General features: G+C 38.2%; 1 long non-coding RNA gene across 1 annotated transcript; it reads right to left on the minus strand.

Moving 5' to 3' along the window:
• Positions 1–3,668: 3,668 nt before the first annotated feature.
• On the minus strand, positions 3,669–17,561 carry LOC109496161. The gene is made up of 3 exons (XR_002152039.3): positions 17,410–17,561; positions 14,800–14,961; positions 3,669–4,381 (listed from the first exon to the last, which is right to left on the minus strand). It is a non-coding gene; the product is annotated as an uncharacterized LOC109496161 (long non-coding RNA).
• Between the last annotated feature and the right edge of the window lie 6,389 nt (positions 17,562–23,950).

The raw sequence follows: 23,950 nt of genomic DNA on the forward strand, positions 1-23,950 counted from the left end.
ATACTTCCAGTGCTGTTATAAGCTTCCTATGGGCACAGATTGTATTTTATTATTATTTATTGTACTCCTAGTACGCAGGTCTATACATGACAAATATATTCAACTTGTAAAAAAATGCATTAGGCTCTCTTTTTCTTTTGTGTCCCCTCAATGATTAGCATAATGACATATTTCATTGATTTAATGTAGTAGATACAGAAAAGCCCCACCCATGTCCCCATGGTCTACTTCTGCAGATGGTCCCCTTACCGGACAATGACTTCCTGTGTCTCTGTGCCGAAGGATATTGTCTGGCCTCACATATGCTTAACACTTCTGTGGGGCAGATTGGAAATTCTTCAGAGTTAATGCCTCAGTAGAAATCCTTGACCAGGGAGGAGCAGGAGTTGGTTGGTGGATGAATACTCCAATTTCCTCTTTCCTTTCCAACTTACCTCTCACTGGAAAAATTGTAAGGCATGTTCTGCAAGCCTCTCCGAGGGTTGCAAACGCGACTTTTCCTGTGCTGTCCACAAAGAAAACCTTCTCACTAGGCACTCTTTATTTATTGCCTGTCTTCCCTTCCTTGTCTCACTTCCATACTCATTCAGAGTGCTTGCTGGATTCACTTCCAAGTTAAACTACCTGCCCACAAATTCTTGTGTCCAAATGTGCTTTTTGAGACCTCCAAATAACTAATGATGTTCTCATTCACAATAGTTTATATCAGCTCAGTAAAGCATCTCCACGAAGTTTAACCCAGCACAGGGAAATTCAAGACCTGCACCTGACACATTTAATAAAATGTCATTGCCTTCTTTCACTTTTTGGTACCTTTTTATTCACTTAGATTAAGTAAGATATATTGTTAAAGATGGTGAAATATTGCTTTTTGCATAGTCGTTGTACCGATCATAAATTGATGGGCCTAAATTAATGAATTTTTAAAAATTTTCCTTGATATATTCCAAAAATTTTCTTTCAACTATTGGCAAATTCTTTCTGTTGGAATATTTTATAAATGAATTCAAGTATGCAAAAGGTAGCGTAACTTTCAATAGAATTGTAAGAAACTGATGAAAACATTCACATCGAACTTTTTATCTACCAGTACACCCAAGTGCACGGGAACCCTAGGCTTTTCACTGATGTAATTTTTATTCTTGGGGGAAAAAAGAAAAACAAGGCAATTGTGTGTTCATCCTTGAGAGAAAATGTCAGAAAGGACTTCAACTTAGGCAGTGTACTTTCTGGCTTATTATTAACAGTTTCTGTCACCAGTAATTGCAAAAATCTATGCACTGAAAAATAAATTATGTGGAAGAGGCATGAGAAAATCCAGCACTATTGCACCTAATACTGTTAGTTTTGTAATATTTTATCAATTGTTTTGATACGTACACTCTCCAGTGATTCTTACAATCATCCTGTAAATTAGATGAATTTTTTTCATGTGCCTCCATTTTACAAAAGAAGAAGTGTCGCTCAGAGTAGCTAAATGCTTTGATTAGAGTAAGAGATGGACCAAAGCTCTAAGTAAAGTCTTTTGCATCTGAAGCTGTACCATCTCGTCACAGTAAAGACAAGACAAAGAGTTTTGGCACTTCAGTGAATCTTGAAATCTCTTTCCAAAGTCACTCCTTTCTCTTAAAAAGGAAAAAAAAAAGTTGGATCTAGTAGCCTCTAAAGCTCTTTTAGAAAAGAATTACAGTTTTACAAACCACTTTATCTATCTGCATGTTACTAACCATGAATCAGATTTTATCGCTCTTAGTTTGGTTATCCACTGATTTGTTTAAAAAGGGACTTAGGGTGGCTCATCCATCTTGTAGTTGCTTTTTCAACAACCAATTACCCTCGAATGTAAAGCTAAAAATTCTGGAGACATGAAAAGATTTTGGAGTGGGTAGTCATGTGAAAATGGTGTTGCCAATTTAACAATCTGGCACCCATCACAGTAAAGAGAGATTCAAAAAAGAGAGACCCACTGGTACCCTAATTCAACTGTATAGTGATTTATTCCCTAAATGGCTGAACTAAGGTGGCGATAATGGAATGGAAAAATAATGGTAAGATATAAGAGAACTCACAAAAGAAGAATTAACAGGAGAAGATCTGTTGACTGAATGTATAAGAAGTCATGAAATAATAAGAAGTCAATGAAAAGTAGACTTCTTCTTCCTCAGTATTTACAAAGCAAACTATCCTGGCTAACTTTGGGCGTATCTTCTGTACAGAAGATAGAAAAAGGATAAAATGTACATGGTTGTAACAAATATGTACATAATATTCTGTTTAGTGGTTTTGTTGAAAGGAAATCTGAATTTAGTCTGGTGTGTACCGATTAGGAAATAAAAAGAAACAAAAAAAGATACATGTCCTATGGAAGTAGGTGCTATCTAGTACACTTTCCCAGATTATATGGATCTAGCGTCGTGTGTGCATTTCATTGTCATTTTATTTATTTTATAAATCTGTAAGATGTAGAAACTGATATTAATGCAAATTATTCCTACCCAAAGACATGCAAATGATATCTCCCAGTGGAGATGTATTGCTTCTCGCAACCACTGGAAAAGTCAGTTTTGTATCTATTAACAAATCATTTCGGCATTGCTTTGTTGCCTGTGTTTGTATCGTGTCTTTCACTTGTCCTCGAACCAGTTTTTAATGCCTTTGCTGATTCTTCCATGAACTCACACCTTAAACAAAATCTCTGATATATGCTCCTTTTGTATTTGTATGAGAGTCATGATTTTACTGTTCATTTAAAAAATTTAATATAAAAAATTATCTTGTAGCACACCTCATTTTTTAATCCAATGAATTATTTCCTCTCGATAACATCTAGGTTGATACAATGGTGATGGCAGGGGCAGGGGGCTGTGTATCTTGGGTAGCAAGTCAATGTCAACTTGCCATGGACAAACAGGACAAATAACATTTCAGAAAGGATGAATCAAATGGTTTGGACAAAGGAATGGCATCCTCGGGTCTTACTTCACATCGGTAATTACAGTTTGAATAATGAGAGCTCAATTATTTTGCTCTTTGCTTACTTTTACACCTGAAAGAACATCTTGGCAAATGTAATGCATCGTATGTGTAAGAGAGTTGCTGTGTGATGCAAAACTGGTTCAGTGAAGAAAAGTGCAAGTAGGGGGTTGACTGTCTCTTGATAAAGTCTGTAATTTTGGATTAGATTCTGGTGACATTCACAAAGCCAATACCCTTTAAGATGCTGCTTTTATCACAGCACTTCGGGTGCTTCCCTTTCAATTTTAACTCAAGTGGAAGCTTGTTCCTTTTTTTTTTTCTTTTTCAAAATAAGGACAAGGAGCCAAGATGATTCATTTTACTTTTTACCTTATGTGAGTCATGCTGTGGTGTGTGAGCATCCTTCACCACATGACACTGCCTCAGCTGCAGGCTGCTGGAGTCCAAACCTAATTACTATCTGTTGAAGGGCTGTTGAAGAAGCGATCTCGAAGGTTCTGCATATGTGACTCTAGGCTGCCATTTGCTAGCTCTAAAATGATGAGCTGTATAAATTCATACCATTAAGATATGCACATTGTTAACTAGTTTATGACTGGTTTAACTCTGCGAGGTATTTAGTTACTTACTTATAATTCTCGAGTTTACTTTCCTTTGTGAAATCTTCCACATATTTGAAGGTTAAAAGAAAAAAGATTTTGACATGACTTTATTGGCATTCTAGATTAAGCGACATATTTAATAGAATGTTAGTTGCATTTATATAATAGTAAAATCCGGTTTTCTTTAGTGATTTGGGGGGGGATGGAGGAGATCTTTTCTTCTTAGCTCCACCTTCCTTTCCCATAAGCAAAGATGTCTCCATTTCCCTCCACAATAGGAAGAATACAGAAGAGAATACTTGTTTCTCTTTCCATCCCATCATTTGCTATGAGGTTGAAAGAGCCAATCCAACTGGTAATGGCTTAATATCTATTAGATTCTTTTAGCAGTAGGTAACATTAATGTGTTCCAAAAGTAAGAACTTTTCACAATCTCTTGCACCGCTTGTCTCATGCATTGCCGTGGTGAGCCAAGGCTTCCTCTCCATTTCTCCTTCTGGAGGCAAGCCTGGACTCCCAATTCTGATAGTGACTGGGTTTCTGAGGAAGCATGCAACAATCCATGCATCTGGCGAGGTGAATATATTTGCAGTCTAGTTTGAAAACTCTGCTCTTCCCATAGATGGATGTCAGGGAAGAGACGTGTAATTAGAGTAGCGGGTCCCCACCTTGGCCTCGGACCCCAGACATGCTTTCTGATCTGAATTTTTCCAAAAGCTCTTTACTTTAGAAAATTAATGGGCCGCTAGTTACAAAATCTAAGCTTGATCTCCACGTGGCATCTTGTACCTTCATGAAATAACCTAAAGAAAAGGAAGGATGATCATTGAAAGCCAAACAGAAATATCTGATTTAAAACATTTTTCTGCGTAGATGATAAACTAGTTAGTTTGTCAGAATCAAGTCTCTTGTGTGGTTATCACCTCACTTTAACTTTGCCAGTATTGATTAAATATATATTTACCCATTAATGTTATGGTTTGATATATTTATTCTATTTAACTGGTCTGCAGATTGCTCCTAGCTTTCTGGGGTATGAAGCTCTATTACATGGCAAACTGTGCCTGCATTATTCAATAATACAGCCATATGCAAAATTGGAGCCTTACAAAATGCTGACAGATGATAAAATAATCATTCTAGGCATACGCTAATGGACAATGTAAATACTTTATTTGTATTCACTTTTATTAAAAAGTTTTTATACTGCTGGGGTGCCTGGGTGGCTTATTCGGTAAGCAACTGACTCTTGAATCGGCTTAGATCATGATCTCATGGTTCATGAGATTAAGCCAGCATCGGGCTCTGTGCTGACAGCACAGAGCCTGCTTGGGATTCTCTCTCTCCCTATCTCTCTGCCCCTCTCCTGAGTGCTCTCTCTCTCTCTCTCTCTTGCTTGCTCTCGCTCTCTCTCTCTCAAAATAAATAAATAAGCATTAAAAAATGTTTATACTGTCTGCAGTTCCAGATGACAAATAGAGCACAAGAGACCTCACTCAAGAGATGATAAAGGAAATTGAAAAGATGGAACAGTGAGGTGGAAAAAAAAGGAGCTATTCACTGTAAAAAAAAAAAAAAAACTTTATGCAGGAAAAAGGAGGGGACTACTAGTGATAGATTCTAACAGGTTCTACCTCCAAATCAAATGGGAGTTTTAAAGGACAAATCAGTGAAGGAAGTCACAGCTTAGGAAAGATGTTGTGGGGACTGTGATGAAAAAAGGAGTTGATCACCTGGACGGAAACACAGACGGACTTTACATCACGATTGGCAACCGTGGCCCATAGGCCAAATCTAGTCCATGGTCTATTTCTGTAAACGAAGTTTTTATCTACATCTACTCATAGCTGTATTTTCTTTGTGTGCTTTCATGTATGATGGCAGAGGTAAGTAGTTGTGACCAAGGCCACTTGGCTTTCAAAATATTTCCTATCCGGCTTTTTACAGAAAAAGTTTGCTGATCCCCCTCTAGACTTAGGAATGGAATTCTGTATAGGTGACCAGAGAGAGAAATGAGATTCAAAAGAAAGAGTCAGTGGAGGTGGTGTGGTGTTAGACATCTACATCACCTTCCATCTCCGACCTTTCTTATGTCATGAAAGAGTAGGACCCATCCAGGACTGAAAGAGTGAAAATCGACTCAAACAGAAAAAGCAAAGAGCCCCCCGGGCATTATTCACGCTCTGAAAACAAAACAGATAAAGCCAGCTGCAAAGTTAACAGAAAACATTGTTTCGCTCAAGAAATTATAGCAATTGTAAAATGCTCTTAACAACTCCCTCTCCGGCTGAGCACTGCTTTCTTACCAATGATGCCCCTGACCCATTTTGCAATTTTCGTTTTTTACCAAGGGTACTGGATTGCTGACTCTCTTTCACCTTGGCAAACCTAATGCCTGGTTAACCCCACTTCTCCCAATCCTGCCTCAGAAAGAGCAACCAATCCAGAATTGGTCACTGCCTCCCTTAGCCCTCTTCAGAGTCCTGCAGTGGGAAACCAAACCTGACAACAGACACTTGGCTCCTCTTCTTGTCCGGCTGAGTCCTCTAGAGTGCACTTCCTGGTTGAGAATTAACAAATCGTATTTTAAACTTGCTCCTGGACATCTGTAGTTGATCAGGCTTTAATAGCTATTAATGTATAATATCTAAGAAGGGAAGAGCATGACTCTCATATAAATGTGAAACGAACGCATGTCAAAGATATTTAACTCAATTAATGAAGGAACCAATAAACTTATAGGGAGGTAACGTAATAAAAAACATAGTAGGGTGGGAGTGCAAGGTTAGATATAAAGCTGGTTAAAACTACAACCTCTAGGGTTATCTTTTCTACTTGATACAAGTCATTTGCGTCTCTATGAAACAAAAACATAAAAAATAACCTCTATTCTAGAATTGTAAAAATAACACAGACAATAAAATATCAATCCTAGGAGTGCGCTAAAAGAATATTCAATGATCTTTTTTGCTTTACATAAGTTTCAGGTAATCTCTCTTATAATGCCAATCCTAGCAGGCATTGATTATCTCTCTGTGCCAGGTAAACTATGAGTAGCATTTTATTTTTATTTTTTTGGTAAGGTAGAATCCTTGTCTTGGGAGGGGACACTTTTGTGCTATTCACATGGACGCTTCGGCCCCATGCAGAATTTCTGATATTTGTAAGGTTTACCTCATAATAGCTGGATCTTGCCTGCTAATCCTACAGCAAAGTTGACAGGTGATAAACCACCCATATATGCAAAGATCCCAATGAACATCCTCAAATCCTTCCCTGAGGAAGCCAAGACTACACTGGATGTTAAGTAACTTGAATTTAAATAATAAAAAAAAAATACATAAACGGAAAACCTGGAAAAAAAAGTTAAATAAATTGCCAGCCCTCACCAAATATTTCAAGAGAGTCTTCAGAACAAAAGAGAAATCTAGGTAAAACAAAAATACCTATTTTTTCTTAACCAGAGGAGAATATATAACCTTAAGAAACAAAATCTGTATTCTCAGAGAGATTCAAAAAGATGTTGCACCATAAAGAACAGGATAGTATGAAAAAGGGAAATTAAAACAAAAACAAAAACAAAACCCTCTTGGACATTTAAAAAACACTGCCAAAACAAGATTCAAAAGAAAAATTGAAAAAAGCAAAAGATAAGAAATATCCAAGAATGTAGAACAAAAATTTGAAAAACTCATGATAAATAATTTAATGTCAACTGGTGATGTGTGGGTCAAATCCTTGAAGTGTTTGCAAATGGATATATATTTTGTTGATTTAAATATCTAGTACCATAGTGTATATTTGAAAGTTGCTAACTGAGTGAATCTTAAAGGTTTTCATCACAAGAAAGAAATTGTAGCAATCAAAAAATTAAAATTAATACATACATACATACATACTTACATACACACCTAACATGTCAGTAACAAGTGTGGATTACTTACTCCTTGGATAAGTTCTGCACAAGTTGCTCTGTGTGTGGGTGGGCGGGATGTAAGTATAAAAAAATTAGGGGCGCCTGGGTGGCTCAGTTGGTTGAGCATCCGACTTCGTCTCAGGTCATGATCTCACAGTTGGTGGGTTCGAGCCCCGCATCAGGCTCTGTGCCTGCTCAGAGCCTGGAGCCTGCTTCAGATTCTGTGTCTCCTTCTCTCTCTGCCCCTCCCCCGCTCACCCTTTGTCTCACTCTGTTTCTCAAAAAAATAAATAAATAAATGTAAATTTAAAAAAATAAAAATAAATTATAAAGCATTAGAAACCTCTAAACATAGAGATAATTTATGATCTATGTCATTCAGCTCTATACAGAAATCTCCTTTTTTAAATGAAAAAATCAATTTTGGAAAAATTAAAAATATTTCCTACTCTTGCATCAACTTTCACTGTGACTAGTCTTCTAAACATTTGGAAAAATTCACAAGGAGCATGAGACATTGACAGTAATACTCTCTGGCCCTCAGGGTCTCTGACAATGATGAATGATGAGCCTTGGCATGTGTATTGCAGGCACTGTTATTTGTTGTGCACATAGCCTCCTGCCCTCAAAAAGAGCAAGAATGCAGTGCAATAGGATATTTTTCTCCAACTGCATTGATGTTTCTGAAAAGCCTTACGTGGACTGAGACATGGTGTAAAATTGACCCTCGAAGATAAAAGCCAATGAAATGTCATCATTGCTGGATGAGGCCAAGGGCTCACAAAACACGGCTAATGGGTAGGTTCCCAAGACTTTTCTCCACTCCTAGAACTCATACAAAGGACACTTAATTAGCCTGCCTGGATTATAGATCTCTTAATCACCATGATTCACAGGTTAAATTAAAATTAACAACACTACGCAATTGCTCCTCTATGGAAAGAACACAGCTGTAACCAACAAAAAGGATTAAAAACAGCAAGTCAAAAGAACGGAAATGGATGGTTTGGGGATTCGTTGCCTGTTTTCGGATTTTCATCTTCCAGTCTCTAACACCCTTCTTATTGCTTGTCTTTAGTGGGCTCGTGAGTATTTTTCTTCCTTTTCTTTGTCACCTCTGTGGCTGTTATCTTACTTTTGAAGAAAGCCACAAAAGGAGGTCCTGGGAACTTGCTAATCACTTTACTATCAGAGTGAACATTTACCGACCCTCAACATTTTTCTACCCAAATGGAACCAAAGTAAAGGATCAGTGCTAACATCTATTATTTTTATTTTGTTTCCTGATAGTGTAGTATGTTTATTACATTAATTTAAAATATTATTAAGTTTGGAAATGGGATAAAAGACAGATGTAGACAAATTCTGCCCTTGAGGATTTAAATTTAAGTACGATTCTGGAGTCTAGTAAGTCAGTGTGATAACTTTTGGACCATTAAAATGTGACACCCAATGTCTTTGGGTCAGCTTCTTCTATGAGAAACTAATGAAAAACAATGACCTCTTAACCCAAATAAAGTCACTAGGGAAATTAACACAAAATTCCATTGCGTAAATAAATTCAGTTTTATGGACTCACTAGACCCAATGCGTAGAATAGTTAAGAATACTTGGTTTAAAAACAGAATACCTTCTGTGATTGAAATAACACTCACGGATTCTTCAGTGTAATTATACTAGTTAAGTGACACAGACTATTAAGAAAAGAGTTTAATGTCTTAGCAAAGAGTATCTAGTAAAGAAAAATCAGAGTTTCAGGGTTCAGGTTTTCAAATTTTTTCCACAATTCCGTCTTTGCGGATCATTAATTACTCCATTTGTTTGTTTTGTTTGTTTTTACCATGTATCCTGTTCAGGTGTTCCAAGCCTCAGAAGAAAACAACCAATGGTTTTAATCAAATTGCTCATCACTCAGGTTCCTTGCCATGTATGCGGTCTCCCAAAGCAAACTACAAACGTACTCACAGCACACACTTGTGTCATTCCTTCATCCAAACCAATGCCTTCTTTTGCTTTCCTGATTAGCAGCAAGATTAATAAACCATAGAAATAAAATACCTAACTACAAGAAAATGATAATTTTACATTTTGTTCAATCGTCACATGCCGGAAGCAACAGCGATCACACGCAAGTGATCATAAAAGGCTTTTGTATTTACCACTTCGGTTGATTGGATATTATTTAGGCAGATAAACCTGAATTTTTTTTGCTCCTGTTCTGTGAATTTAAGTGAAAAACAGTATTAACCCATAAAAATTGAATCATATTTAGATGCACATATTTTGCATTTAGCTACGCATTAGACAAATTACAATACAAGAACAGTTGGGCTGTGCCACATTTGGCCTCTATTATTAGTAACCACATAAGCCGCTAACACCCCATCAGGTCCCACTCTCAGAAATTCTGCTGTAGGTTGGGATGTAGTTTGGGCATCAGGAATTTTAAAAGCTCCCCAGTTGAATCTAATATGAAGCAAAGTTGAAGAACCACTGATATAAAGAAGTCATTTTTTAAATATTTACTTATTTCTGAGAGAGAGAACACACACGTGCCAGCAGGGGAGGGTCAGAGAGAGAGGGAGACAGAATCCTAAGCAGGCTCCACACTGTCAGCACAGAGTCTGATGCGGGGCTCCAATTCACAAACCATGAGAACATGACCTGAGCTGAAATCAAGAGTCACATGCTTAACTGACTGAGCCACCCAGGTGCCCCTAAATGCATTATGTTAAATGATAATATCCTGGGCTCATCTTATAGCAGGTCTAGCTATAGCTAGCATTTCTCCTCATTACTATATGGGAACTTAAACCAGTGTTTTCTTTTTTTTCTCTTTAAGTTTTCTTAAAATTTATTTATTTTCAGAGAGAGGGAGAGAGTGGGATAAAGGCAGAGGCGGGTGGGGAGAGAATCCTAAGCAGGCTCCGCACTGTCAGTGCAGAGCCTGATGTGGGGCTCGAACTCACAAACCGTGAGATCATGACCTGAGCCGAAATTAAGAGTTAGACGCTTAATCAACTGAGCTGCCCATGCGCCACACCAGTGCTTTCTCTCCTTTTGATATCGTGGTGTATATAGAAAATTGTGAAATTCGTGGGGCTCACTGCAGATAGGGAAAGCTAAATGTAGCTGAGCAACCAGCCCGGAAACTTCAGCTGCCCCAGTTGGAGCAAGACTACCCCACGGCTGAAGGGGGTCAACACTGAGGCATTCCAGTAACCCATTCAGGGCAATTCAAAGGTTGACACATGCTGCTTTAATTACACTAAAATGTAGAGTCATTGAACATCAAACAAACAAATATAAGTGAAAGTTACTTGCTTGGATCCCCCCACCCCACTCCCACCCTTTCTTAGAGGCTGAGTTCAGAGCTCATTTAGAAGACTCTCAGGGGGGTGCCTGGGTGGCTTGGTCGGTTAAGCGTCGGACTTCGGCTCAGGTCATGATCTCACGGTCCGTGAGTTCAAGCCCCGTGTCGGGCTCTGTGCTGACAGCTCAGAGCCTGGAGCCTGTTTCAGATTCTGTGTCTCCCTCTCTCTCTGCCCCTCCCCTGTTCATGCTCTGTCTCTCTCTGTCTCAAAAATAAATAAACGTTAAAAAAAAAAAATAAAAAAAAAAAAAAAAGAAGACTCTCAGGGCCCCTGGATGGCTCAGTCGGTTGAGCATCTGACTTAGGCTCAGGTCATGATCTCACGGTTCATGGGCTCGGGCCCACATTGGGCTCTGTGCTGACAGCTCAGAGCCTGCAGCCGGCCTCAGATTCTGGGTGTCTCTCTGCCCCTCCCCTGCTCATGCTCCCTCTGTCTCTCAAAAAGAAATAAATGTTAAAAAAAATTTTTTTAATAAACAAAAATAGAAGACTCTCTTAGGCTGGACTGAGCCTCTGAATACTTAGGCAATGTCAGGGATTCCAGAGGTACACCTGACACAAATTCATCTTTCATTCCTGATTCATGGAAAAAGTAACCCAATTATTTACTTAAGCCCAGAGTCATTCCAGAACAAATCCCACCAATATGACCATGGGTCTCCTTACTCAAGGCGAGGCAAGGTTAGAATTGTCCCTTCCTTTATCTTACCTTAAGCTTTATTATGAGAAAATATGGAGAACTTAATAACTAGAGCACCTGAACCTAGTAATATTGGATTTAAAAGCTATAAAATCATAGCAGTATAAAAAAGGAACCAAAGTTGATTTTTATTAAAATTACATCTTTTTAATAGGAACAAGAAACATATAGCATGTGGGATGGCAATATAAAATAAGACAGAAGAGGCTGATTTTAATTATGCTTAATTACAGAACTGCACATGTGGGACTATGACAAAGCAGAACACATTTGGCTTTAATTATTTCTGCTGAAAACAGGTAGGATGAACTGTATGAAATTAAATCATCAAGGAGGGGTTGTACTGAGGTAAATTTCATATTTAAAATTTGCAGGTGGAAAACATTTAAATATGCAATAACAAGGTTCAGAAGTTTTACTTAGGAAGTGTCGCAATGGCCATCAGTTCATAATTTCTTTGAATAAGTTTTAAAGCAGGTGCTTTCTTTAGGAATTACGTTCCTCATTGTGGGGAACGTCCATGTCATTGGACCTAAGAAATCACTTGGAGAATCTCTGGCTCATTCGAAGATTACAAACGCTATTGTATCTTTCTGGTGAAGATGTTTTCCTTTTTCAGAAATGGCAACTCAGATATTTGCTTTTTTGCAAATCTTGACCTCCTTTGGTCTGGACAGATTATCTTGCTTCCTACTTCACAGCAGGATGGAGGAGCTAGTGGGATGCTTTTTCAATGTCTGGTACCAAATTCATTGACCTGTTGCACCTCGGTCTGCCATCTGGAGGTGTCTGCCCTCCCTTCAGAAGGAAAATCATTCTTGCCATCACTGGCCTGTGTCCATCTCCCCCTCTGCTGATCTTCTTCCAGTGGCCTCCCTTAGCCACTCCACTTTCTGGAATGCATTGGCCTTGTTCTGCTTTGACGTCTGCCAACATGCCAAGCTCTTTCCTGCTCCTGCTTCAGAGCCTTTATGTAACTCTTCTTCCTTTGCCCAAAATATTCTTCCCCATGCTCCTTCCTCATTCAGAGCTCAGCTTAAATGTCAACCGAGAGTGGCTTTCTGTGGCAATTATTTCCAAGTATCGTCCCTAAACCTCCTTGTCTGGCTCATCCATTGATTTTATTTCCTAAATCACTCTTAACTTTCTTTCTCTTTATTTTTAATATCCTTACCACTAGCCAAAGTGGGACAGGTTACTATTACTTGTTTCCTAAACTACTATAAAATGTCCTTAATAATTTTCCCCTGGGCAGGAGTTATATGAAAAATATTTATACTCTCAAACGGACAGGCATCAACTAATAAGAGCAGATGCTGGCTATGGTTCTAGGATAGCATTCTGGAGGCCCCCCCCCGCTGCCCCAGCAACTCTTTGGTTGCTTGATTCCGGCACGGAGTCGGGACTGCCCAAATGGCAGTAAGGCACTTGGGCATGGGGTAGCAACTACTTCTAATGAGAATGAAATTATTTCAGTTTTTTTAACAATCAGTATGGTTGCACCATTGCAAAGTGACTGGTGCATACAATCAATAACATAGTTACCCGATTCCTCACATCTAAACAAAAGGGATCTTTAATAAATACACACACATATGACCAACAGTTCTTGGATGCCTTAGCACTTTACTACATCTTTAATACTGTCTTGTTCATGATCCTATGGGCTCTCCCCGTTAGAGACAAGCAGGAAACCGAACTGTAGGATGCATTCATAGGGCAGAGTATGTGCATGTCCTCAGCAGAATTTTGACTGAACACCAGCTCAAAGGACAACATTACAAAGGCAAGGAAAATTCCAGTGCCATACCACATAGTCACAAATGAGTGACTATATAGATGTTAGCCTGAGATGAAATTATAGTTTTATGGATAATAGAAAAACATCTTGGTAAAATATACTAAAAGTCAATAAAACATCAATACCTTTTGACTTGGTAATTCCAATCTTATAAACTCACTTGAATGAAAAAAGAAACACACATTGTTCAGTACAAGGATGTTAATTGCAGTATCTTTTTTGATAAAGAAATTTCATATTTCTTCTATGACTTCTATTTGACTATGATTAGTCAAATAATGCATGGTTCAACTATACCAGATGCAGAAGGCAGCCATTAAAAATGAGAATTGCGTTCAAAAGCATGGCAGATGTTTATTATATATTATCAAGTAGAAAATCAACCTATACAGTAGAATGTGTAGTGTGGTTCCAATTTATATAGAGATCAAGTGATTAAGTTATATGATGAGAACATAAATAATTTTCTTCTTTATGTTCTTCTGTATTTTTTAAATGTACTTCAAAGGACAGGAATTGCCTTTATAAGAGGGGGAGTGCCAATACATGTTATTGAAAAAAATACCAGTATATTATTTCTGAAAGGAGTGTACCAACTTGCTCTACTGATAATTGTGATCGATTGTGAAAAACAGACCTCTAAATGTCTATGACGCATGGATAATGAAAGAGATTTTGCTGAACAGAGTGAATACTACTTTCTGAGCTTTTTTCTGTGATTTTTTATGATGCTTTAAGTTGATGCAGCAGACATTTTTTTTTCCTAAGACACAAGAGCAAATTTTGTTAAAGATTATTTATGCAAGTATCTTTTAAGTACTAAAAGATTAAAATAATAGAGTCAAAACTTATAATACCAGGCAATATGAAGGGCAAAAACAGATTGAGAGTCCTGCTCTAATTTTTCAAAAGAGCACTGTGTTCCCTCATTGCTTGTCTCCATTAAAAAGACCTATGTGCTTAACTTCTCAATGACTTTTAAAACTTTGCATAAATTAAAGAGGGAGGGGATGACATCTGAGAATAATGTCAAGCTAAGAAAACTTCTGTTATTCACAGGCCAAAAGCACTTCAGCCCATTCCATCAAATAAGGCTGATGCATTCTGGGTCAAAGAAATTTTCATTCAAACCCTTGTTTCATTTATTTTATTTTCAGTGTCAAGTGACTACGTGTTTATTCCAGCTGACAAAATCCTTAGTTAGGGAATACATGAGGAATGCCTGTCGAAAATCAACTCAATGGTACTGTTTGGCTATTCAAATTGAACAAAGTTTCCTCTAAGTTTGTTTCTCATTACTTAAGTGTATTGTTATGGCTAACAAAAATTACATCTTCAATTTGTAAGCCTCTTAAAAGGCTTCTCATTTATTCCAGCATAATAAAACTTCTTTTTTCTTGGGCAAAAGAAATTACTAATAGCCTTAAATACCTTTTTGGTTCCTTTTCTTTCATCTGTATTGCCATCTTTGATACACTGCTTCATTTCCTTCATTACTTGTCTTGCTACAGGTGACATTTTGTCCTCCAATATGTCCTGCTCGATGATTTTTCTAAGGCTCCAGTTTTATCAAATCATTTTGCTTTCTTATATCTGCAAAGACAACTTGTTGACCAAGAACTCTGATGACACAACTCGGTCTGGCATCAGCATGCCTCCATTAGGCTACACTATCTTCCCAACCTACCCAAACCATCTGCCATCATACATTCTCTCAACTAGGCTGATTGCGCTCCTTTTTGCTACATGCATGTTGTTCTGTCCTTTTATATCATTCCCCATCTAAAAAAATTATTTCTGGGCCTCTCCTCCTATGCTTAACCAAATGAGTACCCTGTCTGTCTCAATTCTTTTAAATCTTTTGACAATCACTTTTAGTTTTCTCACAATTCCACCAGTGGATTTAATGATCTTGAATAGCTACCTAACTTATACATATATAGGTGTTGCTCTAATAAAATTATAAGCTTTTTGTTGATGAAGATTGTGTCTTAGACTTGTATCACTTAACCACTAGAATAAAGTGGAGCATCTATGAATTGGGATTTTGAAGAAATCACCTAATTATACTACCTCTTAATATATGTTCCAGAATATGATTACTAGATTTAGAACTGCTTTCTAAAGGTATGAATTTAGCCAATTACCCATGAATGTGTGTGCAGGAAGTGACTTGGAGACAGTAAGAGATATCTGAGCTCTTTCATTTCTTTTTTTTTTTTTTAGATTTTTTTTTTTAATGTTTATTTATTTTTGAGACAGAGAGAAACAGAGCATGAACAGGGGAGGGGCAGAGAGAGAGGGAGACACAGAATCTGAAACAGGCTCCAGGCTCTGAGCTGTCAGTACAGAGCCTGACGCGGGGCTCGAACCCACAGACCGTGAGATCATGACCTGAGCCGAAGTCGGACGCTCAACCGACCAAGCCACCCAGGCACCCCGCTCTTTCATTTCTTAAATCTTCACACACTTCTTGTTTATCAGGTACTGGGTAGACGTTGATAGATAAAATTCAGTGCCAAAAATGTTTATGAAACTTATAATCTAATTGGGGTAAAAGATAGTATATTAGTTATCAGGTATATGCACATGTAATTTATAAATTGCTATAAATACTATTAACAAGTATAAGTGTTATTGATATAATGTTATAACTGACATTGACAAGATGCAGTAATGGAGAAAAATGGATGCAGGAAGGAAAGAGTACAATTAGGTAAGTTGTTTGGAATGACCTTGCTAGAGGTGACTTTTACTTTGGGACCCACAAGGAAGGAGCCAGCCACATGGAGAGAAGGTGTGGGACATTTCAGATTCTGGGAATTGTATATGAAAAAGCTTAAAAGTGGGAGCAGGGGCGCCTGGGTGGCTCTGTAAGTTAAGCGACCAACCCTTGATTTCAGCTCAGGTAAACATCTCAGGGTTCGTGAGATCGAGTCCCGCATCAGTCTCCCTGCTGGTAGTGTGGGGCCTGCTTGGCCCCTTTCTCTCTGTCCCTCCCTTGCTCACATGCGCATGGGCTCATGCACATGTATATGCTTACTCTCTCTCTCAAAATAAATAAATAAACTTTAAAAAAATGTGGGGAGAAAGAAAAAATGGTAGTTTTGAAACATGAAAGAGAAGCGAGCCAAGTGAGGGTAGAGTAGCATGAGACAAGAATGGAGACGTTCTAAGGATTCCAGAACACGCAGGGCATCGCTGTCCTGTAAAAATTTGTGCATCTGATTTAAACTAAAATGTGAGTTGATTTATCTTTAAGGTCAGCTTTAAAGCTACATGGAACACACAGAATATATCCGATAACACAATGGGTTTTGCTGTTGTTGTATAAAACTATGTTGTTTGTGGAACCATATCACCACACATAGTGAAAAATCATAATGACCTAGGTTAGATATTTTTAACTTTTACAGTGACCATTAGACAATTGTCAGTTTTTAAATAGCTATTATTTTATTGTTCTTAGAGTTATTTTATTGCCCTTTATTGTCCTGATGTTTTATCTTTTTCACTGGTGATTAAATAAAAATGCCTCCAGTTCAGCTACACTAAACTTCTTTTTTTAATAATATGTGGAAATAATCTTCTGTCTCTTGGTCATTTAAGTCCAGGCAGGTCATTAGGAGACACTGATGTAGGATGCCCCACCCTTCATCTGCTTATATGCAAACCCAAGACTGAAGTGTTCTGATGAAAATAATCTTTCAGTGATCTTTGATAGTGTCAAATTCAAAAGCATCCTTTTGCCTCTGTGTAACTATAATTAAAGCTAATTGGAGCCACTTCATTCTTTCATTTAATATAGTTATTGTCTTTCCCCACCTATTATCTTAGACTTCATTTGCCAGCTACTACTTTTCTCAGCATCTCAAAGAATGGCTCAGAGTAAGTTAATTGTGTTTCTGTGGAGTCGAACCTTGGGGAGGAAAGAAAAAGCCTGAATCTATATCCCCTAATCTGTACTACCCTTTCCAATTCATGATACAAAATGACCTAATTCAATCAAATTAGCTGAAAACATGTAGCAGGTTAGCTTACACGGCCCTCGTGTGATTGCCATCGTGAAATCACGAAACACATCCAATTTTAAACTGATCTTGAAGTGAGATGAGTAGATGTTAAATAATCCTCTATTTCCTCTCACTGTGTTTCAGTGACAAATTCCATTTCGAACAGTTACATGATTACAGGCCCTGAAATTCAATTTCATGATGAATAATTAAGCACCACTCTTCAGAGTCCCTGGGAGAAATCACATTCTCTGCATCACAAACACTTGGAATAATCGATTGGGAGTCAATTGGCAAAATACTTGAGATTTAATTTGCAGTTCTGAAGGATCCTCCTTTACTTCAGCTATCAGGGAGTGAGCTGAAGCTTTCTCCCCTTTCCATGTATATGAGAGGGGGTGGGGGTGGATGCAGGATTTTATCTTGTTTTGGTATTGTGTCACACTGCAATGCAGTATTCCTTACTTGGTTTTTAAAGGATACTCATACAAGAGAGGTCCTATTTATTTAAACATTCTTTTAGAGCCACAGGTGGAAACAATGAAGAACATAATTGAAAATTTTTTCTTTACTTTTTTATTCTGGAATTCAGGGGATAGTCAAAGTGGGAGTGTTGTATAGAGATAAAACTACTTTTTCTCGAGAAAAAAAAAAAAAACTAGATACCAACTCCTTGGATGGAATCTATAGAAAATGGGTTAATTTCTCTGAGTCTCATTGCTTTATCTGTAAAATGGTATAATATTACTCAATTTTGTTATGAAGATTAAATGAGATTGTAAGTAAAAGATCCTTCGCACTGTCCTTGGCTGGAGTAGACCGTTCTCTCTAAAGACAAAGTCTGGATCATTCCTCATTCATAGACTAGAGAAAGGTTCCAGGGATGGTATTCAATAGGATTTCCATTAATTTTTTTTTCTTGCCTTGAGTATACACAGAAGAGGGTATGATTGAAACACCGTCTCTCCACACAACAATGCCTCGTCCTCAGCCCAGTGCAGCCTGGCCAGGCTGTGCCACAGATGGTGAGGGTGGATGAAAACAATTCTTAGCTCGCAGGTTGTAAGAACAAAAAACAGATGGTGGGCCAAATTTGTTTAGAGGATGTGGAAGAAAGAGCCTAAGCTGAGAGAGATGCTACCTGGAGTGTAGGTCAGCAGTTAGATCCTTGCTATAAATAACTCTGTGCAACCCAAGCCCAAGCATTTCCTTTGGGCTTCATTTTTATTATATGGGAAAAAAAAAAAAGAGGATGAATTTGGTCATGTTTGAGTTTTCTTCCAGCTCGAAATTCTGTCTCCAAATCTCAGTGTCCCTAAAAAAAGCAAAGGCAGAGCCATCTAGCTCTGGCCAGGTGCTTTTTCTGGACCCTGGGGTCTGAGATTTGCAAAGAGATCTGTGTTCTACTCTGTGAAGTAATATTGGCCTGTCTACTCACTGTTTGGAAACTCTTCTAGGGTAATCTGAGAGGACACTTCCGTTACTTACCTTTGAAGCCAATGGAATACTTTTCTCTGTGACTAGAGGGAAAAGGAAGGGGCCATGCGTAGACAGACATAGACAATACACAAACAAACAAGCATGCTTATGTATCAGTGAAACATTACTTATGGTCACTGGAACTGGAACTTTGTACAATTTCCATTTTTCACAAAATATAACTCTCCTTTTGATTTTTTTCCAACCATTTACAAAGTAAAAGTATTTTAACGTTTATTTATTTTTGGGACAGAGAGAGACAGAGCATGAACGGGGGAGGGGCAGAGAGAGAGGGAGACACAGAATCAGAAACAGGCTCCAGGCTCTGAGCCATCAGCCCAGAGCCCGACGCGGGGCTCGAACTCCCGGACCGCGAGATCGTGACCTGGCTGAAGTCGGACGCTTAACCGACTGTGCCACCCAGGCGCCCCAAAAGTAAAAGTATTTTAAAAGGAGAGAATTATGTGGCTTTTGCTTATAGAAAAGAGGCAATGACATCTACAGAAAAATAAGGAATGAAAAGTATGATGGGAAAGAGGTAGATGTTTGGAGATAAAATGAGAGTGTTAGAGTCAAACGGAACTGGATTTGAATCTATTCTTTCCCCTTTCACTGGCTCTGTGACTTCAAACACAAGTCTGCTGAGTATGCAGCATTCTCACCTGTAAGATGGTGATAACAATGCCCACCTGATTGGGCTATTCTAAGGATTAAATGAATTGTTCTGTATAATGGTTCTTGTATACAGAAGGTACTCAATAAATGCCATTGTGACTAGTCTTTTTGTTACTGTGTTTTGGGCAGAATGGGTCCCCTAAAAGTCATGTCCTGGCCATAAGAAGTTGAATTGATTTTTTTTTTTTTAACATTTATGTACTTTTCGATGGAGGCAGTGTGAGTGGGGGAGGGGCAGGGAGGCACGGAATCCAAGGCAGTCTCCAAGCTCTGGACTGACAGCATGGAGCCTGATGTGGGGCTCGAACTCATGGAGCTTGAGATCATGAAGCTGAGCTGAAGTCAGATGCTTAACTGACTGAGCCACTCAGGCACCCCCTGCTGGGTTGGCAGGTTTTAAGGAAGGCAAAGGGGAATTGCAGCGGCAGATGGACTGGAGGTTGCTAACCAGCTGACCTTCAGATGGAGGGCATTAACTCAGATTATCCACGTGGCCCAGTGAGATCACAAGGGTCCTTCTAAGAGGAAGAGCGAGGCAGAAGAGAGAAGAGCAAGGAGATGGTGAAAGGGAGAACGTGACTCACTGTTGCTGGCTTCAGAGGTGGGTAGGAGCAGCAAAATTGGGGATGTCATCAGTCTCTAGATGCTGGAAAAGGTAAGAAAATGGATTTTTGCCTTGAGCCACCATAAAGAAATGCAGGCCTACCAATACGTTGATTTTCATCTAGTAAGGCTCATTTCACACTTTGGGCTTCCAGAATTGTAAGTCAGTAAACGTGCATGATGTTAAGCTACCAAATTTGTGATAATTTGTTATAGCACTAGGAAACTAATTATACTATTGTTATTCGTGCAAAAAAACAATAACAGCAACAGTTATTCACCAAGGTACGTACCTCTCCTTCCGTAGTGCAGAGGTTTTGCTGAAAATGGCTGCTGTCAAAACTCCAGAAATAGCGCAATTAAAACCACCAAATTAATAAATAGAATTTAGTAAGAGTCTATTGTGAGTATAACAACAGTCTTCTAAGTGGGAGCTTTCAAGTTCAAAGACTGGTATGACGCGATGGGACGTGGCGGTTAGCAAGCAAAAATGAAGAAGCGGTTTACATTTCCAGTGGGGGTTCCACAAACAGGGGTTTGGTTAGAAGTGATCATCTCCTAGCATTTTCTGAAAGATGATTTAAGTTTATGATTGTCTGAGGCATTTACACGGAAGAACCTAAGTTTTTCTCATATTAATGACATAAGATTGATTTAGCTTTGCTCACATGCCTTCAGGGACTTATGCCTGCTCAGGGACTTCTCAAGCCTGGCCTCCATTTTGTATTTCAATTATTCCTCACTTGCGTGCTTCTCTCAGCAAGCTGAGTGCGTGGCCAGCTAGTACAACATTCCTCTCAGTTACCACTGTTGGTGTTGCCAGGCCAGGGAATCCCATATTTGCTTTTTGCACTAACTGAGTCAGGATGGACGGCCATGTAGTCCGTGTGACATTGAGTTCTTGTGCTCGTCGACTCCTGATGGGTATCCTTTGATGTATAAGTGGCTGCTGAAAGGCATATCAAATCCCTGAAAGACTACAGCGCACGAGAGGTGTTCATATGACAACTCTCAGGAGAACAGCCAAGAGCTGAAAAATTCACCAGGAACCAAAATTTAACCAATTAAATAAATCAAATAGCTCATAATAAGATTCAGGTTTTACCTTGCTAAGCAACCTACATTTTGCTTTTGGGATAACGTGTAATAGGCTGTCGACTTTGTCCTGAGTTATTTTCATAGGCACAGCCTGATGTGTTAACAATCACATAGCCTCATGATTACTTAGGACGAGATGAAAAACAGGATGCTTTATTTTAGGAAGTGGTGTTGCAAGGTGACCTTTTACGGAAATCAGGACTCCAAATGATGCGAGCAATCAGGTAATTTAAGGAGAGGCATTTCTGTGGAAACAAAAGGAAAACAAAGGTGAATTTTAAACAAAGGCGAAAAGGTTAACAAAGGTTGAAGTTCAAACAAATTAAAGATTCAAGTTTCTGAGCTTGGAGGGCAGCCAGTTGGGAAAATCTCTAGATGTGAGTTGGCAGCGTCTTCAGGTGCTAGAAGAAGGATGGCAACTGACTGAGTCTAATGGATTTTCCTGGTTGGCAGTTTGACTGACTTTGATGCTACATTCGGTGTTGTCGTGAACTGTCTTGAGCGGCTCAGACAGTAACAGACATGAAGGTTGTCTGTGTATATGTTGTGGTGGTTTCTCTGGAGTTGATGATAAGTAGATAAAATGTCAAGCACCCTTAACAGGACTAGAATCTGAAAATGGGTACACTACAATTTCCTACGGAAACACATTTTTTACAGTCTTCCCATTCTTATCAAAGATATTTATAATGAAACGTCTTTGTAAAAAGTCTTATTAACAAGTGTAAGTCATGTTTCCTTCAAATAGTCTTGTTAAGCTCGGCTTAATTATTTTCACAAATGAAGGAAGAACAGTGATTCTATGCATATTCTCAAATATGACCTTTCAGTCAAAGCTTTGGTTTTGACCAAGGGGTTTTATTGACTCCATAAAGTCAACCTGAGTACTTTAAAATTGTTGGGTAGTAAAAAATTTTCACTGAGATCTTAACAGTTTCTTTAGGCTAAGAAGCCAAACTAAGAACTTGTTTAATTGTGTCCTGTTACACAAAGAGAATCGATTCTTATTGAACTTAGGTAAGTACATATGTTGTCATGAAAAATAAAAATATTAAGAGCTCCTGAATTCTGGAGGGAGCAGGTAGGGAGAAAAATAAATGTTTCAAGGTCTGTTTACAAAAGTATATTTTACCAAGTTACTGTAAGTTGTAAAAGGCTTACAAAAGAGGAGAAACAGGGGTCTTTTAAATCTGGAAAACAAAACGCTAAGGAACAGTGTTTTAAATGAAGTTATCAATATTATAATCTTCTTCATTAGTACATTGGATCTCCTGTGATCCTTGTTTTGCTTCGTCTTTGGTTAGCAGCTTTCTGAACTATTCAGTTTCACTGAGAGTTTTAGAAATTCTTCCTTAGTTCAGTTGTTATGATCTTAAAGTTATCAGAAACCTGTATTCTGGTGTACTTCTCTGGTTCTTTTCCATGAATCTCTTTGAAGATGAAGCATTTTTATCTGTAGTTCATTGTAAATGCTTTCAGAGAGGAATTGCGAGTACAACAATGGTCTATGAATGACAAAAGACTTAACAATAGCTATGGTTAAAGATCTAAGAGTTCACACACCTACAAAAATGATGCCAAATAAATTTGGTTGCTTTCTTGATCTATAATATTTCTAGATAATAACTGGAATTATGACGACAATATTACATCAGGACATTTCAGAAATTTAGGAATGCCCTATAATATCTGAATTATATTACATACCCATGTAAATACAATCTAAAGGTTAAATATTACTTTTTGACAGTTTTCCCATGCAATTCAATGTATCCACTAAGTCTAAATACATGAACCTTCCTCTTTTTGTAAGGGGAGAGAGCAAATCTTTTGAGATTTTCCAGAGCCCCTCTGGAAAGGTTTAGTTTGTTTGAAGTCAAGGAGATACTATCTAGAATTTGATTGGGGGAAGCTTGTCAAAAATGTCGAAAGGCTGAAGGCATTTGATCAAATAGAAACATAAGGCATTGTAAAATAAGACTTAGTTATCCAATCAGTGACCATAAAAAGATTTCATAGGCAAATACATAAACCTTGCACACAGAACTTAGCTCATATAATATCGTAAAGACTTAGTTTTTCTTTTTCTTTTCCTTTTTTTTAACGTTTATTTATTATTGAGAGACAGAGAGACACAGAGTGTGAGCAGAGGAGGGGTAGAGAGAGGAGGAGACACAGACAGAATCCGAAGCAGGCTCCAGGCTGTGAGCTATCAGCACAAAGCCTGATGCAGGGCTTGAGCTCACAAACTGCGAGATCATGACCCGAGCTGAAGTCGGTCACCCAACCAAGTGAGCCACCCAGGCGCCCCATCAGTTTTTCTAAGTAATAAAAGACCTGATAAAGACAATGTGGGAAACATTTGTTTTCTGGACAGATTACATTAAAAATAAAGAAAATCCTTATCTAAACGTTGAGTAGACCAATGATGTAAAAAATTCTGTGGCTTTAACAGAACATTAAACTCTATTTTTGTATTTGTACCTTACTTAGCTCATTTGAAAATGAGCTTGAAAATCCTTATCAAATCTGTTCAATTTAGCCTGCTTTGAACTCACAACCTAAAATTTCATTCCCACAAGCCTGCAACTTTGTGTACCCATTTAGGTCTTGTCTATTTTTCTTTTTCTTTTAGAATCGTCATTTTATTTTAGACAATAGTCTTTTTCCTTAACAAAAACACCTCTTCTCTTCCTTGAATACTCTTCATATAG

Source organism: Felis catus, chromosome F2, assembly GCF_018350175.1.
Source record: "Felis catus isolate Fca126 chromosome F2, F.catus_Fca126_mat1.0, whole genome shotgun sequence".
In the NCBI taxonomy this organism is placed as follows: domain Eukaryota; kingdom Metazoa; phylum Chordata; class Mammalia; order Carnivora; family Felidae; genus Felis; species Felis catus.